This window comes from Lepisosteus platostomus, chromosome 8, assembly GCF_059453375.1.
Source record: "Lepisosteus platostomus isolate fLepPlt1 chromosome 8, fLepPlt1.hap1, whole genome shotgun sequence".
NCBI classification, from domain to species: Eukaryota; Metazoa; Chordata; class Actinopteri; order Semionotiformes; family Lepisosteidae; genus Lepisosteus; species Lepisosteus platostomus.
The window spans coordinates 17620543-17638529 of NC_142618.1; the positions used below are offsets into that span (position 1 = coordinate 17620543).

The following is a 17987-nucleotide window of genomic DNA, read 5'->3' on the forward strand; positions in this document are numbered from 1 at the left end:
AGCTTTCGATCAACCTCTGATATTCGCTATTTTTAGTTTTCTATTTCAGAGAACAAAAAACCAACACCTTTCTTCAAGCTGGATTCAAACCAGCAACCTAAGGATTCCCAGTGGTTCCTATTACAGCGTGCTGCTCTACCAACTGAGCTATCAAAGGGACGACAAGCAGTTCACATGTTCAGCCCAAATTCGTGCGATGTTCCTGGTCATTTCAGTTTCAGTTCGATGTCAGGTTTTTAACTCGTTTCTGCAGTCTTGTTTCAAGCGTTTCTCTGTCATTTGACTTCACGGGTACGCATAATTTTTGTAGTAATTTGAGAACACTCTTAATAGAAATTGCAACACTTTACAGCGAGTGGCTGGAGACAAACATTTCGTGAGTTCATTCCTATACCGCCCCGTGTCCAGCTATGAGGATCAGACCAAATAGTGCAGCGAGCTGCCCGCTCACTCAGGTTTCACGACCTCAGAACACAGGGGGCCCTGCTCCTCACGGAGTGATGTCTATGTATAGGTTGTGGTCACTGTGCCTGTCCTGTGACACTGGGCCTATACTTCATCTGGGTCTGTTTTTGGTACCTGTCTATTACCTTAGTCAGATACTCAGCTTGTGTGTGTTGATGTTCAAGTCTATGTTGTGTTTATGTGTGTGTGTCCCAGTGGTTGAGGTAGTGTTGTTTCGCTTATGCTGTGATTTGGTTGATTGTGGTTCATGCTGATTAAGCAGTGCTGTCCTGAGGCAGGCTGGTGTCAGTGTGCTTCAGAACCTTCTGGCTGAGAAGGGCTCTTCTGTGGACTCAGCTCCTTGATCAGCAGGGCCTTGTGGCAGAAGGAGAGCTGGTCACTGTTTCTCAGGTGTAACCAGTGTTTTATTTCTTTTGTGTTGGCCTAATTCGGCCCTGCACACATTCTTAGGCATTGTTCTCTGCACATGGAGCATGTTTTTTACAGAACTATGGTTGTTTGCCCTTGCCCTCACACTGACTTTATATATACATATCTGAGTGCCATCCAATTTTCAGAAACATCCAGAACAAAAGAGCAGGGTCCACAGAGGGACAGAGATGTACTGCAAGTACATTTATTTTTATTCAAGAGCTCACCCTGTCCTGCTGAAACTTGCATGAAAAACACAGAATTGTGTTTATCCATGCAATCTGCTACGGATGTTTCTACTGAATGAAAATATGAGGTGCATCTTGTTCATCTTCAGTGTCCAGGGAGGCTGTAATGGACACAAACGGAGGAAAAGTAGACTCTTCCCTGACCGGGAATCGAACCCGGGCCGCGGCGGTGAGAGCGCCGAATCCTAACCACTAGACCACCAGGGAGACGGTGAAGATGCTCCCTCTATGTGAAGAGAAGACAGCGGTAACTGGGATTCGCGCTGGAGATCTTAATAGGACACAGAGAGCGATCGACACGCTTTTACAGTCTGTGTAGCGACAGCACCGACACTCAGAGCTGCTGTGTGTAAGAAAGACAAAATAAGATCTGCTTGGAACTAAGATTTGCTTGCATAGCGAGACGGTTTGAGACTCGAAGGTGTTTGTAGGATAATATTTCCGTGGTTTATTTTCGCTTTCAGATTTTAGGAGATCATTCTCTCAGCACCCAGGGAGATGGTGGAGAGCGAGTCCGGACGTGTCTGAGAGACCGATCCCCACGGAAAGTGACGCTTTATTGATACAATTGACGCAGGAGCACAAGGGAAGACCCCACATGTGAGAATCCGCCCACAAGTAAACTTAGTTTTCTTCATGAGCTCACATGCTGCTGATTAAACTACATTAAACTCCCAGCACGACACTTGGCAGCACGGAGCGCTGCGATTGGAGAAAACTATCAAGAATGAGAGCGGATGCTGTGATTGGATCATTCTTGGTGGCGATACGGGCCTTGATTAGCTAAGGCTACTAACAATGAACAGAAGGCAATGTGCTAGTGAGCAGCCCGACGTGTTTAAAAGAAACACGAGCCAGGTAGGAGTCGAACCTACAATCTTCTGATCCGTAGTCAGACGCGTTATCCATTGCGCCACTGGCCCCGCTGACAAAACTGCACCGCACCACAGTGAGCTCCGCGCCGCTACTAGTACGGCATCGCCCCGCTCCAGCTTTTCTAACTTAGATACAGGTGTTTTCTACATTTTGTCTTTTAAAAATTACATCTCCTAATATCTTTTACTGCTCCTGTCTGCCAGCAAATACTTTGACGAAAGACTAATTACTTGTGTGCTTGTGTCACGTTCAAATTCCGCTTGATTTCGACATCAAAGAAAAACCGTTTTCTTACATTTTAATACTTGGATGAATCGCAGAATTACCGTTTCTGCCTGCTTTTTATTTTCCGCGGCGTCATTGTTTCATCACCCTCAGTGTGTTACTTGGAAATGAATACTTGTTAATTGCAACATACTCCTTTTTCCAAAACCTGCCGTCGAAATGCGACTGAAATGACCAGGAACACCGCACGAATTTGGGCTGAATATGTGAGAAAAGAGCTATTTGTCGTCCCTTCGATAGCTCAGTTGGTAGAGCGGAGGACTGTAGTGAAAACCGCTGGGAATCCTTAGGTCGCTGGTTCGAATCCGGCTCGAAGGAAGGCGTGGTTTTATTGTTCTCTGACATCGAAAATTAAAAATAGCGAATATCAGAACTTGATCGAAAGCTCAATAGAGGCTGAAGCAAAAGTTATCGGTGTTTATTGTCCTCACGTGTGAATGTCCTGTTTTTACCTTTAAAAACTCGTCACACGTCCTGACACGAGCTGCAGTCAGTGACTGGTAATCACAGAGTCTATCAAACAACCGAAGAGATGAGCGCTTGTCGGGGATGTAGCTCAGTGGTAGAGCGCATGCTTTGCATGTATGAGGCCCCGGGTTCAATCCCCAGCATCTCCAGAAAGGTTTTTGTTAAATATGAGATCTACTCTTCCTACACTAGGTAAGACGCACGCTGTAGGAAGTTTTTTCACGTTGCGATCCAAAGAGCCTCTAATGCCCAGTCCGACAGTAACCGAACCGGAACGAGCTCATACTCGCTCCCTGTGCTGAAACAGACTTAGCGCTTCCCCGAGCACCGTCTAGAGCTGCTGGATAGGGCTCTGCGTCCTACTGCTGCTGTCTGCCAGCAATGACTGACGAAACACTAATTGGAACAAGCAATAGGTTTATTCCATGCTGAAAAGAGAAGAAAAAACACAACGTTTCGGCCGTGGAGCCTTCTTCAGCAGTGAGAAAGACAGGGCAGTAAGCAAAGGTAATGTAGGAGAACAAAAGCCCGAAAAAGACTTAGGCTTGATCATTTCTCTTCATAAATCAATTGAGGTATTCGAATCGCATTTTTCCTTTTTCCATTACATTATGATGTCGGTCATAAACGTACGGTGACCCAGAAGTGCCAAACAGAAACAAAAAAGAGTGCACAAACTAAAAATAGTACTCAGAGAAAAAATGGCAACACAAAAAATGAGTGCACAACCAAAAAACAGTAACACAAAAAAGCGTCACGCGTGAAAAGTGTTCAAAATGGAAATAGGTTCTCATAATAATCTGTTGTCAGGGAAGAGGGCAGCGCTGAGGGGCGAGCGCGTGTTGAGCTCTTGATGAGACGTTTTTGTGAATTTTCTAAAATCTTAAAAACACCACGCCAGTAGAATGTTCTGTGGAGGGCGGCCTGGTGAAAACTATTCTTTTTCCCCACATTGCGGGAAATACACAGGCTTTCTTCTTCATGAAAAACTTCTGGGAGCAATCCCGCATTTCAGGTCGTTGTGCTGATGCCGCAGCGTTATCTATAGAAATGCTGCACAATAAATAGTGTGGAGGAAGTATTTCATGTCACAGCATTTCTGTCTCATTTTTCTTTGTGTTGCCGTTTTTTGTTTGTGCACTTGTAACCCTGTCTTACGGGAAGCCGGGTATTAGAACTGGCTATAGCTGTTCACAGACGTAGCCGTGTTTTATTAACTCCAACTCCCATAACGCACTGCTCGACTTCCTGACGGCGCCAACGTCACAGTCCCTATTCTGCCAGGCTGTGGTGACGTCAGCGGATCCCTTCCAGTTCTGTCAGATTTACAGCTGATCGTGTGCAGTCACCGGTGCGCGCAGGAGGAGCTCACAAAGGACTCTCTTTTAACAGTTTATTTAAAAAAAAAATAGAAAAACACATGGGAGGGTTTTCAGAGATATGTACAAGTCAGGCGTGCAGCAGCCTGGTAGCGAGGGTTTAACTACTAGTTACTAGTCAGTTACTAGCCTGCGCGAAACGCTATTAATTCAATTCAATTCAAGGTGCTTTATTAGCATGACCGATGGGTACAATCAGTGTTGCTAAAGCAAATAAAAATAATAAAATTAACATGGAGCAAAACATAAAATAAAGTCTGTGCTGTGGTTGAGTCTGAGACGGAAACACCGTATCGGACCAACAGCAATAATCCTGTGAAGCTGCTGGCCAGTCCGGCAGTAATTCAATTCAATTCAATTCAAGGTGCTTTATTAGCATGACCGATAGGTACAATCAGTGTTGCCAAAGCAAATAAAAGTATTTGTAACAGAAATACTGTAACAGAACCGGAATGAGCTCATACTCGCTCCCAGTACTGAAACAGACTCGGCGCTTCGCTAAGCACCGTCGAGAGATGCTGGATAGGGCTCTGTGTCCGTCCACCACAGTCTTGAGATAAACTGCATTCGTAATCCACCACAGGATTAAAATAACAATATTTTCCGTTGTTTTGTGAACGTTGAAAAGACACCACGTTTTTATGCGCCAGCCGGGAATCGAACCCGGGTCGCAAGAATGGGAATCTTGCATGATACCACTACACCACTGGCGCAGCTGAAGAGGCTTTGTCAACGCAACTACTTGACCGCTCTTTCCTCTCACAAATGACTCAGAGCGAAGGAGCGGAGTATCTGGAGCCCGATGGTTATTGATCGGTGATTGTTAAGCGGGAGTGCGGACGTGTCTGTGAGACTGAGAGCGGACGGACCTCTTTGTAGGGCTCAGATGCACAGCGGCTGCAGCAGAGCATCAACATCACACAGACATCGTAGTCTCACGGAGGCAGGTTGAACTCGCAGATGAACACATTGGGAACCTGTAGCTATAGCACTTATGTCTTGGTTCTATGGTGTAATGGTTAGCACTCTGGACTCTGAATCCAGCGATCCGAGTTCAAATCTCGGTAGAACCTGAGCTGCCACTCTAATTTTCGTTTTAGGAACTGTAAAAAAATTACTGCCGGAGCAAAACAGCAGGTTCCGTAGATTAGAGACTGCGACACGAATGTATTTTTATTCACGTTCTTACCCTGTTCTCGTGAAATCTGCGAGAAACAAATTCATTCATTCACTCTGTTACAAAGTTTCAACAGGATTAAAATATGAGGTGCATTTTGTTCAAGTTCATTGCTCCTAAGAGGATTTTTTAAACAAACAAGAATAAGGCCATTCTCTGACCAGCTATCGAAACCGAGCCGCGGCGGTGGGAGCGCCGAATCCTAACCACTAGACCACCAGGGAGACGGTTAGCTCCCTCCCTGTATGTGAAGAGAAGACAGCGGTAACTGGGATTCGCGCTGGAGCTCTTAATAGGACAGAGAGCGATCAACACGCTTTTACGTAGCATGTAGAAGAAGGAACTGGACCTCTTGATGACCAAGTACCTGTTCGTCTGCCGCCAGTTGTACCTAGCCAAATCTAGCCAGGTAAGTAGCAGACAATAACGTGGCGAGCTCGTCGGTTTGCAAAACTTAGAGTAGGTGAGTGAAAATAGTCTTTTCTTTCAAAAACACAAACTGCTCAATACGACACCCTTGGTGTGTTACTTTTGTACAGTCCTGAAAACTCTGTGTATTATCTTCTCACCGTTCAAAAATGTGTGTGAAGAGAAGACAGCGATCTTAACAGGACACAGAGCGATCGAAACGCTTTTACAGTCTGTGTAGCGACAGCAGCGACACTCAGAGCTGTTGTGTGTAAGAAAGACAAAATAAGATCTGCTTGGTACAAAGATTTGTTTGCATAATGAGACGGTTTGAGACTCGAAGGTGTTTGAAGAATTATTTTTCCGTGGTTTATTTTCGCTTTCAGATTTTAGGAGATCGTTCTCTCAGCACTGCAGGGCGATGGTGGAGAGCGAGTTCAGACGTGTCTGAAAGAAAGATTCCGATGGAAAGTGACGCTTTATTGATACAATTGACGCAGGAGCACAAGGGAAGACCCCACATGTGAGAATCCGCCCACAAGTAAACTTAGTTTTCTTCAGGAGCTCACATGCTGCTGATTAAACTACATTAAACTCCCAGCACGACACTTGGCAGCACGGAGCGCTGCGATTGGAGAAAACTATCAAGAATGAGAGCGGATGCTGTGATTGGATCATTCTTGGTGGCGATACGGGCTTTGATTAGCTAAGGCTACTAACAATGAACAGAAGGCAATGTGCTAGTGAGCAGCCCGATGTGTTTAAAAGAAACACGAGCCAGGTAGGAGTCGAACCTACAATCTTCTGATCCGTAGTCAGACGCGTTATCCATTGCGCCACTGGCCCCGCTGACAGAGCTGCACCGCACCACAGTGAGCTCCGCGCCGCTACTGGTACGGCATCGCCCCGCTCAAGCTTTTCTAACTTGGATACACGCGTTTTCTACATTTTGTCTTTTAAAATAACATCTCCTAACATCTTCTACTGCTCCTGTCTGCCAGCAATGACTTTGACGAAAGACTAATTACTTGTGCGCTTGTGTCACGTTCATATTCCGCTTGATTTCGACATCAAAGAAACACCGTTTTCTTCCAAAACATCATACAGCTGTCACGGCTTCCAGACTTTAGTTCTCTCTTTTATTAGCGTAATTTTAGGCCATGTTATTGTTGTTTCACTCAGTTTCCTTACTCTGCTTCTCTCTTTCAGTAGGAAAGCAAACCGTGTTGGGCGAGCAGATCAGAGTCGGAAAAGAGCTGCTTTCATCAAGCAAATTATCTGAACTAGACTCTGGATGTTAAACCTTCGCTGCTTAGGCTCTAACGAGACTTGAACTCGGATCGCTAGATTCAAAGTCCAGAATGCTAAACATTACACCATGGAACCAACTGCTAAAGAAAAAGCTAGTCTACAGATCCCCACTTTGATCATCTGCATGTTCAACCCGTCTCAGTGAGACAACAGTATCTGTAACGTCGATGCTCTGCTGTAGCCGCTATCTGAGCCCTACAAACGGTTCCGTTCGCTTTAGTCTATATATCCTGTGTGCCGCAACTATACGGCAATCTGCATAGTGGACGAAGTAAATTATTTTCGCAGTAATTTATTTACACGTGTATAATAACTATATTAATAAATATAGTACATATAGTAAAAAAATATAGTAAATAAATTAATTACTCTGAAAATAATTTACTTCGTACACTATGCAGATTGCCGTATAGTTCCGGCACACACAATATATACAGTAAAAAGCCTCAGGCACTGTGTTAGATGTGTTTTCGACGTTATATATGCGTTTATTAATGTTGTCGATTTTACGGTTGCAATTCAACGTTGATTATAAGTCGCGGCGACGTACATATACGTATAGCCGTATTTTCGCCGTAATATATACGTATATTTGACGAATCACTGCCCACTGGGGAAATATTAAGTTCTGAAGATCTTGTTTGATTCTTCGTGATGCTTCCAAACGTGTATGAAACCCACGAAATTAGTACTGCAGCCATTCGCCCGGCGCTGCGGCCGAAGGGCGCCCGGCTGGGGTACTAGGAAAGCCGCTGACTGCAAAACGGGCGTACAGTTTGGTGAGATCGCCCGCATTCTTGTAAAAAGTTCCCTGGTTTCGCACCCCTTTCATACTTGTACCCAATTGCCACCCTACCGCTGGGTAACTACCTGCTCGCTCACTCTCTCTGCTAGCGCAGGGGCGCGGGGGTGCTGTGCTGCCTCTACCGAAAAATAAAGGCACGTGTTTCATTCAACAACTGTATGAATCTCTGAGTCCGTCCGCGCCGACCCGGAAAATGCTACAGTTTTCTATTTTCGATGCCAAAAGACACCTAACTGGGAAATTCGTGACTTCCCACAAGACTTAACGCTCAATTGTTATAGTCGCATTACAGTACCAATTCATCGCACCTTTAATTGCAAGATAGTGCGCTAATAAAAGCGTCAAATACATACTTTGGATGTATTTTAGCTCTGTAAACTTCGTTCACTTAAAAATACAGCAAGGCATTTAGAGGCGATCTGAATAGTTATCTGTAAAATGCACACTCGCATCTATCCGTCAATATTATCTTAATGTTAGTCATGCACTCCAAATCTTGGCATGTGTTTACAGGGGAAATTTTAGAACCTCTCCGTGCTCACCCTCCAATTTCCAATGCAATCCTCGATCGGTATAATCAGCAGAATTAGCGGAACCTTATGATACATACTGTCTCTCTCTCACACACACAGAGGTTAAGCAAAAAATACCTTGGCTGCTGAACGCTACTGTCCCACGGCGGACACACAAAAAACAATCCTTGCCTGCCTCTGTTGTGAGGTTTCGGTCTTCTAGACCAGACGCAGGCGTCGTGACTTGGAATTGAATATGGCGATAATGTCGTCACTAAGAGTCGGCAAATTCCCGTTCAAATGACAGCTAGTTTGCAAAGGTCTCTCATATGAGGACATTGTCTTCAGCTAAAGAAATGCTGCAAGAGCTCATTTTCACTTGTTGCTTGTAACATTTCTAAGTATTTCTTATGCTTGCTTTCAGATTATTCAGTATTTTGAAGTGAATTACTCTGAAGTTAATAATTGATTGCAAAACACAATGAACACAACGTAAAACGAAAGATTCAAAATCCGTCCGAAATATTTTATTTAAAATACCAGGTAGGGTTTGCCTTGAGCTCCGTGAAGTTGCCCCCCCTACAGACAGCACAATGAAACCCTCCTCATTCGTCTGTGCGGGTTTGTGCAGTTAAAAGTAGCCTTTGTGCTGTTTTTTATTTGTTTTTTAATGGCACTACGTACAAGGTTGTAGCGGGTAGTAAATAACACACCCGAGAAGCAATACTGGAAAGTCCACCGTCTCACACCAGCGGACCGCGGCAATATTGGAAACTTTTATTTTCACATAACAGAAGTGAACATATATCTGGATTCTTTAATAAACTGTCATTATTCGCGTGTTTGTATTTAAAGGGGTCTTTGCGCAAACATGAAGCGATGAGCTCACACTCCTTTTATCTTTGTGTTTCTGTCCAGTCCTTGGTGTAGAATACAGCGTGAAGGCACACCTGCCCTCTGAAGACACAGGTATGGGCGCCTGTGTTAGATCCTCAGGTGAAGTCGAGTCTTCTGCAGTCTGCAATGTAATGCCCCAGACATGTTTGCACGTCCTGCTCCACGAAGTTGCCCACCCGCCCGTCGAACAGCACAAACGTCGAAACTCACCGCAACCGTTAGTGCTGCGTTTGTGCCGGTTTGTGTCGCTGTAAGTAGCGTTTGTGCTGCTTTACCGAGATATAGCGCCTTGTTTTTTCGGGCAATCACGTGACTATCTACAAGGAAGTTTACGGGTACCAACAAACTCGGTACTTGAACTCCTGATTGTGATTAAAACAATGGGGGCAATTTGTTTTCCGAGTGTATCTGGTCAGGTGGGGTGGATGTTTCAATATATTTCAATATAGCGCCTTCTTTTCCTGTCAAAACGGCAAAGTCACGACCACCAGATCTTTCAGTTGTGATCTTTTTATCAGTTGAGCACAGATTTGCAGCCTTTACGCGAATAAGCAGTCTTACATTTAGGGAGGAGTTACTATGTTAGAACATTGGGTTAGATGTTTTCTTTTAATTTTTAACCATGTTCTTGAAAATGTATTGTTTGTGTAGGCCTTTCATTGGTAAAGAGACGCCAGTTTCCAAATTACCGCTGGTACAACACGAGAGCCCATATTCACATTTTTAGTATTAGTTTCAAGATCGATATAATTTAACAATAAAAAACAAAATTTAAAAGCACGACCATAAAAATATAATGAAAATAAACTTTACATGTCTATTAATGATCGAAGCACAAAGCAGAAGGTGTCTCCCCTACCTTAAATAAACAATTCAAATTGTTCAAATACCATGTATTCCTTACAGAAAGCAGCGGAGACAGTTATATTGCAAATAAAAAATGTTTTTATTTCGAAGAGTATGAGACATTGTGAATCAATAAAGACGTTTAAAAATAAGCCGGTGTAGTTATAGTGCAAATAAGTAAAGCATTTTAAAAATAGATTCTCATTTACAGTATACAAGGCGATACACCTGGCGCTGCTAGCATGAACAGCTCTCAGACCCGTGATTGGCTGAAGCCCCGAACAGTTCAGGCCGCGATTGGGTGAAAAGTGAGAATCGACACTCTGAGTGGGTAAAGCGCCACAGCGGAAGTTCCGTGTGTACTCTGTGTGCTGTATGAGCACACTGGATACACAGTAACACATGCACTGGTTTCCAATTGCTGATCATTCTAAGAGAAGTCGCAGTGAGGTCAAAAGTGAATAGCAGACAAAGAACGTCATGGCATCCACAGCGAGGTCACGACTCCGATAGCATGTCACGATAGGAGTGCGGGCATCACGATCACATCGCCATACCCATTGCGACTGGCCCACCACTGTCATGGCGCCACTCGCGACATTAAGTCAATATATCACGATATGACATACCTCGACAAAACACCCCCGCACCATGTCACGACATGGAGACCGCATATCGCGATATGACGTACCCCGATAAAAGTGCCCCGCCCCCATGTCGCGACATTAAGCCCGCATATGGCAATATGACTTACCCCAACAAAAGTGCACCGCCCCCAAGTCGTGAAACAAAGCCCGCATATCGCGATATGACATACCCCGACAAAAGTGCCCCGCCTCTATGTCGCGACATAGAGCCTGCATATCGCGATATGAAATACCCAGACAAAAGTGCCCTGCCCTCATGTCGCGACATGGAATTCCATATGTTGCGATAGGACATACCCTGATAGGATATATGATGACCCCATGTCGCGACGTAAAATCCATATATCGCTACACGTCCTATCTGGGTATATCATGTCCGGAAATGAGACCTTTGTTGCGACAGCGCTACCAGGGTTGCATGGAAGCAAGGCGCCAGTCGTGATATACACTGCCTCGATATACATGCGATATACTGTACATGGGGTCCCTATCATGACATGCTGCGGAGGGCTTGTCGCGATGGTATCCCACAGTTAAACGTTTGGCAACAGCTTGTCACGGTAGGGAAAGTAAAGGAAAACTTGCCATAGAAAATTAAAACCATAGATCTTACAATCACGGTGATTTTACATACATTACAACCAAAGGTTGTAAATGCATCAGTAAATGCATCGCCCCAAGGGTAATATCGAGTGAGGCGCCATGAGAATAAAAACTGCAAAGGTATTAAAATATTAAGTTCTGAAGATCTTGTTTGATTCTTCATGATGCTTCTAAACTTGTATGAAACCCACGAAATGAGTACTGTAGCCATTCGCCTGGCGCTGCGGTCGAAGAGCGCCCGGCTGGGGTACTAGGAAAGCCGCTGACTGCAAAACGGGCGTACAGTTTGGTGAGATCGCCCGCATTCTTGTAAATAGTTCCCAGGTTTCGCACCCCTTTCATACTTGTACCCAATTGCCACCCTACCGCTGTGTAACTACCTGCTCGCTCACTCTCTCTGCTAGCGCAGGGGCGCGGGGGTGCTGTGCTGCCTGTGCCGAAAAATAAAGGCACGTGTTTCATTCAACGACTGTATGAATCTCTGTGTCCGTCCGCGCAGACCCCGAAAATGCTACAGTTTTCTATTTTCGATGCCAAAAGACACCTAACTGGGAAATTCGTGACTTCCCACAAGACTAAACACTCAATTGTTATAGCCGCATTACAATGCCAATTCATCGTACCTTTGGGTGTATTTTAGCTCTATAAACGTCGTTCGCTTAAAAATACTGCAGGACATTTAGAGGCGATCTCAATAGTTATCTGTAAAATACACACTCGCATCTATCCGTCAATATTATCTTAATGTTAGTCATGCACTCCAAATCTTGTCATGTGTTTACAGGGGAAATTTTAGAACCTCTTCGTTCTCACCCTCCAATTTACAATGCAATCCCGATCGGTATAATCAGCAGAATTAGCGGAACCTTATGATACATACTGTCTCTCTCTCACACACACACAGAGGTTAAGCAACAATTACCTAGGCTGCTGAACGCTACTGTGCCACGGCGGACACACACACAGAAAACAACCAGTACAAGGACTCAAAATCAAAACCAAATCAATAGAACACCGAACATGTAATAGCGCAAAACGCCCTCATAGCGACAAAGAGGCTTTACTTGTGTTTTTATCCATTTTTGAATGACAAAGCAGAGGAAGCAGTCCTTGACATTCAAACACATGCAAAAAGACTATCTGGCGTATTTTAAAAGAAACGCCTTTCTTACTTTAAAAATAACAAAACAACAGCCTTATACAATGAGGGTTTCTGCTGGTCCATGAGGCGGCGGGTTTTCATCATCGAGAGCTTCTCTTTTGCTACTCCCGAAAAGGCACCTTAGCTGTATTTTGGCAGTAACAGGTTCGACGTTACTGCTGGTATCAACAGATTAACACCGTTAACTTTTGCTTCAGCCGTTATTGAGCTTTCGATGAGCCTCTGAGATTCGCTATTTTTAATTTCGATACCAGAGAACAACAGAACAGCGACCTTAGACCTTCCAGCAGTTTCCACTACAGTTCTCCGCTCTACCAACCGCTCTTCCGATTTCTCTAACTTGCATACAGGTGTTTTCTACATTTTGTCTTTTAAAGTAACATCTGTCTTTTCTGCTCCTGTTTTCCAGCGATGGCTTTGATGAAAGACTAATTACTTGTGCGCTTTTCACCTTCTATGTGTCACCATGAAATTCTCTGATGATGTGATAATGTGACTTAGAGTTGATAGAAGCAACCTTAGTTTTTCCCAGGAGGTCTCCCATTCAGGTACTGACCAGGCTCACACTTGCTGAGTTTCAGTGGGCTGTTAGTAGTCTAGGTAATTACACTATGCTAACTAACCAATGCTGCACCACTGTCCCATGTGTGCTTCCTAGGCCACAATTGCAGGATGGAGGATCTTATCGATTTCCTCAGGGAGAGGGACATTCCAGAGTCCACTATCGAAAAAATGAAGGAAGAAAAGGTAGTTAACAGAATGTGTTAATGTCTATTATAACTAACTCCCACTGACCTACTGTAGATATTAACAGCACTTTCAGTACTGCGAAAAGTCAGAGACTACCCTTTCGTTTATTTAATTTCCAGTCAAAACGGTCATTAAGTGCAATTACTTTATTTTTCAATGTCAGAAATTATTCCAGGAAACATATATTTAACAGAAAATTACACAAAAGCATCCACAACTAAATATAATGTCAGATCTTTAATTGATTAGTGTGTCCACCCTTTGCCTTTATTACAGCTTCTGTTGTTTACAGGAGACTTTCTTTGCTTTAAAAATATCGTTACACTGGCAGGCACATTCAGTTATATCTTAACACGAGACATAAAAAGTAATACTTATGGCCTACAAATTAACCGACTGATTATTAAATGTGCCAGGCATTTTAATGTTATTTTTAAAGTAAGAAAGGCATTTCTGTTAAAATACACCAGATAGTCTTTTTGCATGTGTTTGAATGTCAAGGACTGCTCCGTCAGCTTTGTAATTAAAAATAAATGAAAATATAAGCCTCTTTGTCGATATAAGGGTATTCTGCGTTATTAAACGTTAAGTGTTCAATTGACTTTATTATTTGGATTTGGTTTTGATTTTGAGTCCTTGTATTAAGTATGAAATTTGAATTTCCATGCTTGCTGCTTTACTGTTGACGCCTGTCGCTCCCGCACCTCAAACTGGGAGTCCGGGGGATTCACGTTCCCCCTCTGTATTCCCAATTTTAATACTTGGATGAATCGCAGAATTACCGTTTCTGCCTGCTTTTTATTTTCCGCGGCGTCATTGTTTCATCACCCTCAGTGTGTTACTTGGAAAGAAATACTTGTTAATTGCAACATACTCGTTTTTTCTAAACCTGCCGTCGAAATGCGATTGAAATGACCAGGAACACCTCACGAATTTGGGCTGAATATGTGAGAAAAGAGCTGCGTGTCGTTCCTTCGATAGCTCAGTTGGTAGAGCGGAGGACTGTAGTGGGAACCGCTGGGAATCCTTAGGTCGCTGGTTCGAATCCGGCTCGAAGGAAGGCGTTGTTTTATTGTTCTCTGACATCGAAAATTAAAAATAGCGAATATCAGAGGTTGATCGAAAGCTCAATAGAGGCTGAAGCAAAAGTTATCGGTGTTTATTGTCCTCACGTGTGAATGTCCTGTTTTTACCGTTAAAAACTCGTCACACGTCCTGACAGAGAACTGCAGTCAGTGACTTGTAATCACAGGCTCTATCAAAGAACCGAAGAACTGAGTGCTGGTCGGGGATGTAGCTCAGTGGTAGAGCGCATGCTTTGCATGTATGAGGCCCCGGGTTCAATCCCCGGCATCTCCAGAAATGTTTTTGTCAAATATGAGATCTCCTCTTCCCACACTAGGTAAGACGCAGGTTGCGATCCAAAGAGCTTCAAATGCCCAGTCCGAAAGTAACCGAGCCGGAATGAGCTCATACTCGCTCCCTGTGCTGAAACAGACTTAGCGCTTCCCCGAGCACCGTCTAGAGCTGCTGGATAGGGCTCTGTGTCCTACTGCTGCTGTCTGCCAGCAATGACTGACGAAACACTAATTGGAACAAGCAATAGGTTTACTCCATGCCGAAAAGAGAAGAAAAAACACAACGTTTCGGCCGTGGAGCCTTCTTCAGCAGTGAGAAAGACAGGGCAGTAAGCAAAGGTAATGTAGGAGAACAAAAGCCCGAAAAAGACTTAGGTTTGATCATTTCTCTTCATAAATCAATTGAGGTATTCGAATCGCATTTTTCCTTTTTCCATTACATTATGATGTCGGTCATAAACGTGCGGTGACCCAGAAGTGCCAAACAGAAACAAAAAAGAGTGCACAAACTAAAAATAGTACTCAGAGAAAAAATGGAAACACAAAAAATGAGTGCACAAACAAAAACAGTAACACAAAAAAGCGTCACGCGTGAAAAGTGTTCAAAATGGAAATAGGTTCTCATAATAATCTGTTGTCAGGGAAGAGGGCAGCGCTGAGGGGCGAGCGCGTGTTGAGCTCTTGATGAATTTTCTAAAATCTTAAAAACACCACGACAGTAGAATGTTCTGTGGAGGGCGGCCTGGTGAAAACTATTCTTTTCCCCACATTGCGGGAAATACACAGGCTTTCTTCTTCATGAAAAACTTCTGGGAGCAATCCCGCATTTCAAGTCGTTGTGGTGCTGCCGCAGCGTTATCTATAAGAATGCTGCACAATAAATAGTGTGGAAGAAGTATTTCATGTCACAGCATTTCTGTCTCATTTTTCTTTGTGTTGCCGGTTTTTTTTACTAGCCTGTGCGAAACGCTATTAATGCAATTCAAGGTGCTTTATTAGCATGACCGATGGGTAAAATCAGTGTTGCTAAAGCAAATAAAAATAATAAAATTAACATGGAGCAAAACATAAAATAAAATTAAAGTAAAGTCTATGCTGTGGTAAAGTCTGAGACGGAAACACCGTATCGGACCAACAGCAATAATCCTGTGAAGCTGCTGGCCAGTCCGACAGTAACCGAACCGGAATGAGCTCATACTCGCTCCCAGTACTGAAACAGACTCGGCGCTTCCCTAAGCACCGTCTAGAGCTGCTGCATAGGGCTCTGTGTCCGTCCACCACAGTCTTGCGATAAACTACATTGGTAATCCACAACAGGATTAAAATAACAACATTTTGCGTTGCTTTGTGAATGTTTAAAAGATACCACGTTTTTATGCGCCAGCCGGGAATCGAACCCGGGTCGCAAGAATGGGAATCTTGCATGATACCACTACACCACTGGCGCAGCTGAAGAAGCTTTGTCAACGCAACTACTTGAGCGCTCTTTCCTCTCACAAATGACTCAGAGCGCAGGAGCGGAGTATCTGGAGCCCGATGGTTATTGATCGGTGATTGTTAAGCGTGAGTGCGGACGTGTCTGTGAGACTGAAAGCGGACGGACCTGTTTGTGGAGCTCAGATGCACAGCGGCTGCAGCAGAGCATCGACATCACACAGACATCGTAATCTCACGGAGGCAGGTTGAACTCGCAGATGATCAGAGTGGGAACCTGTAACTGGTGTGTTTATGTCTTGGTTCTATGGTGTAATGGTTAGCACTCTGGACTTTGAATCCAGCGATCTGAGTTCAAATCTCAGTAGGACCTGAGCTGTGACATTTATTTTCGTTTTAGGAACTGTAAAAAAAATTACTGCCGGAGCAAAACAGCAGGTTCCGTAGATTAGAGACTGCCACACGAATGTATTTTTATTCACGTTCTTACCCTGTTCTCGTGAAATCTGCGAGAAACAAATTCATTCATTCACTCTGTTACAAAGTTTCAACAGGATTAAAATATTAGGTGCATTTTGTTCAAGTTCATTGCTCCTAAGCGGATTTAAAAAACAAACGAAACGATGGCCATTCCCTGACCGGGAATCGAACCCGGGCCGCGGCGGTGAGAGCGCCGAATCCTAACCACTAGACCACCAGGGAGACGGTCGGCTTTCTCACTGTGTGCGAAGAAAAGACAGCGGTAACTGGGATTCGCACCGGTGATCTTAATGGGACACAGAGAGCGATCGACACGCTTTTACAGTCTGTGTAGCGACAGCAGCGACACTGAGAGCTGGTGTGTGTAAGAAAGAGTAAATAAGATCTGCTGGATTCTCATTCAGTCTATGTAGCGATAATAGCGCGCACTCTGCTAGCGGGGCAAGGGCAGACAATCACAGCTCAGTGAAGCTGGTGAACGCGGCACTTACGGCTTCATAGAGCTCTTATAGCTACTGGTGAATTCCACACCGATTGATATGAGCTTAGTGTTTACTAACCACAACGCTGTTTCTGGAGCTGGACAGGAAATCATAAAATCATAAAAAGGCAAAAACGTAGAAGAAGGTCAGTCACAAAGGTAGGAGCCCATCGAGATCAGAAGCCATCAGCCAAGTGGGCTTGAAGGTTCCACTCATTAGCCAGCTTTTATGTTCACACGTTCTCCTGTTCCTTCTGCTCTTGTCTTGTATTTGCTTGTATGTTCTTAAGTTCCTGTGTTCTTTTGCTCTATATGTTTTGTTCTTATATTCTTTCATTTTGGGTTCTTGTCTCACTCCCCAGGGGAGCCTCTCTGCTCCCTGTCCACCTGAACAGAAGACACAGCAGATTGAGAAACCTCTGGCCTGGGCGAAGCCAGGAACCGTTCAGTCTGACACACCTTTGCGCCTGACCACATCCCTAGAGCACAGCTGACAACAGTGCTCGTCTTCCTCTCTCTGAGACAGACTTCCTCCTGCCAGACCCTGACTGCAACTCGAGAGCACAGCTCGAGATAACCCTGCTCTTCCTCTCTCTGTCTCACTCTCGTTTACTCTGACACAGCTCTCCCCTGATCACAACCTGAGGGCACAGCTCGAGACAACCCCCTTTTTCTTCCTCTGTGTCCTGTGTCTCTCTCATCTCTTTCCTCTCCCCCTGTACTGATATTGCCACACCACACGGGTTTTCCTAGAACAGAAGTCATTGCTTAAAACTCTCCTTCCTCAAAAGATGCATCTTCTCTTTGCTGCATGTTTTGCAAATCACTAGATCATTTTGATTGTGTCCACACAAAATGTAAATGTCAGGCACAATGAATGTGCAAAGCAGTGCCTGCAGATCTCTGCAGCTGGTACACAAACCAATCGAGTGAGACGTGTGAAACAAGAGGAATTCATTCATTTCACAGCTGAAAAAAACCCCT

General features: G+C 44.2%; 12 non-coding genes across 12 annotated transcripts; 6 read left to right on the forward strand and 6 right to left on the reverse strand.

The window, feature by feature from the left end:
- Positions 1 to 1259: 1259 nt before the first annotated feature.
- trnae-cuc (transfer RNA glutamic acid (anticodon CUC)) lies at positions 1260 to 1331 on the reverse strand. Its single transcript has one exon. It is a non-coding gene; the product is annotated as a tRNA-Glu (tRNA).
- Positions 1332 to 1974: 643 nt separating this feature from the next.
- trnar-acg (transfer RNA arginine (anticodon ACG)) lies at positions 1975 to 2047 on the reverse strand. Its single transcript has one exon. It is a non-coding gene; the product is annotated as a tRNA-Arg (tRNA).
- Positions 2048 to 2515: 468 nt separating this feature from the next.
- trnay-gua (transfer RNA tyrosine (anticodon GUA)) lies at positions 2516 to 2603 on the forward strand. Its single transcript is given in 2 exon segments — positions 2516 to 2552; positions 2568 to 2603. It is a non-coding gene; the product is annotated as a tRNA-Tyr (tRNA).
- A 227-nt stretch (positions 2604 to 2830) lies between these two features.
- trnaa-ugc (transfer RNA alanine (anticodon UGC)) lies at positions 2831 to 2902 on the forward strand. Its single transcript has one exon. It is a non-coding gene; the product is annotated as a tRNA-Ala (tRNA).
- Positions 2903 to 4774: 1872 nt separating this feature from the next.
- trnag-ccc (transfer RNA glycine (anticodon CCC)) lies at positions 4775 to 4845 on the reverse strand. The gene has a single exon. It is a non-coding gene; the product is annotated as a tRNA-Gly (tRNA).
- Positions 4846 to 5133: 288 nt separating this feature from the next.
- trnaq-cug (transfer RNA glutamine (anticodon CUG)) lies at positions 5134 to 5205 on the forward strand. Its single transcript has one exon. It is a non-coding gene; the product is annotated as a tRNA-Gln (tRNA).
- Positions 5206 to 6490: 1285 nt separating this feature from the next.
- On the reverse strand, positions 6491 to 6563 carry trnar-acg (transfer RNA arginine (anticodon ACG)). Its single transcript has one exon. It is a non-coding gene; the product is annotated as a tRNA-Arg (tRNA).
- A 7658-nt stretch (positions 6564 to 14221) lies between these two features.
- On the forward strand, positions 14222 to 14309 carry trnay-gua (transfer RNA tyrosine (anticodon GUA)). Its single transcript is given in 2 exon segments — positions 14222 to 14258; positions 14274 to 14309. It is a non-coding gene; the product is annotated as a tRNA-Tyr (tRNA).
- Positions 14310 to 14537: 228 nt separating this feature from the next.
- trnaa-ugc (transfer RNA alanine (anticodon UGC)) lies at positions 14538 to 14609 on the forward strand. The gene has a single exon. It is a non-coding gene; the product is annotated as a tRNA-Ala (tRNA).
- A 1375-nt stretch (positions 14610 to 15984) lies between these two features.
- On the reverse strand, positions 15985 to 16055 carry trnag-ccc (transfer RNA glycine (anticodon CCC)). The gene has a single exon. It is a non-coding gene; the product is annotated as a tRNA-Gly (tRNA).
- A 288-nt stretch (positions 16056 to 16343) lies between these two features.
- Positions 16344 to 16415, forward strand: trnaq-uug (transfer RNA glutamine (anticodon UUG)). The gene has a single exon. It is a non-coding gene; the product is annotated as a tRNA-Gln (tRNA).
- A 257-nt stretch (positions 16416 to 16672) lies between these two features.
- Positions 16673 to 16744, reverse strand: trnae-cuc (transfer RNA glutamic acid (anticodon CUC)). Its single transcript has one exon. It is a non-coding gene; the product is annotated as a tRNA-Glu (tRNA).
- Between the last annotated feature and the right edge of the window lie 1243 nt (positions 16745 to 17987).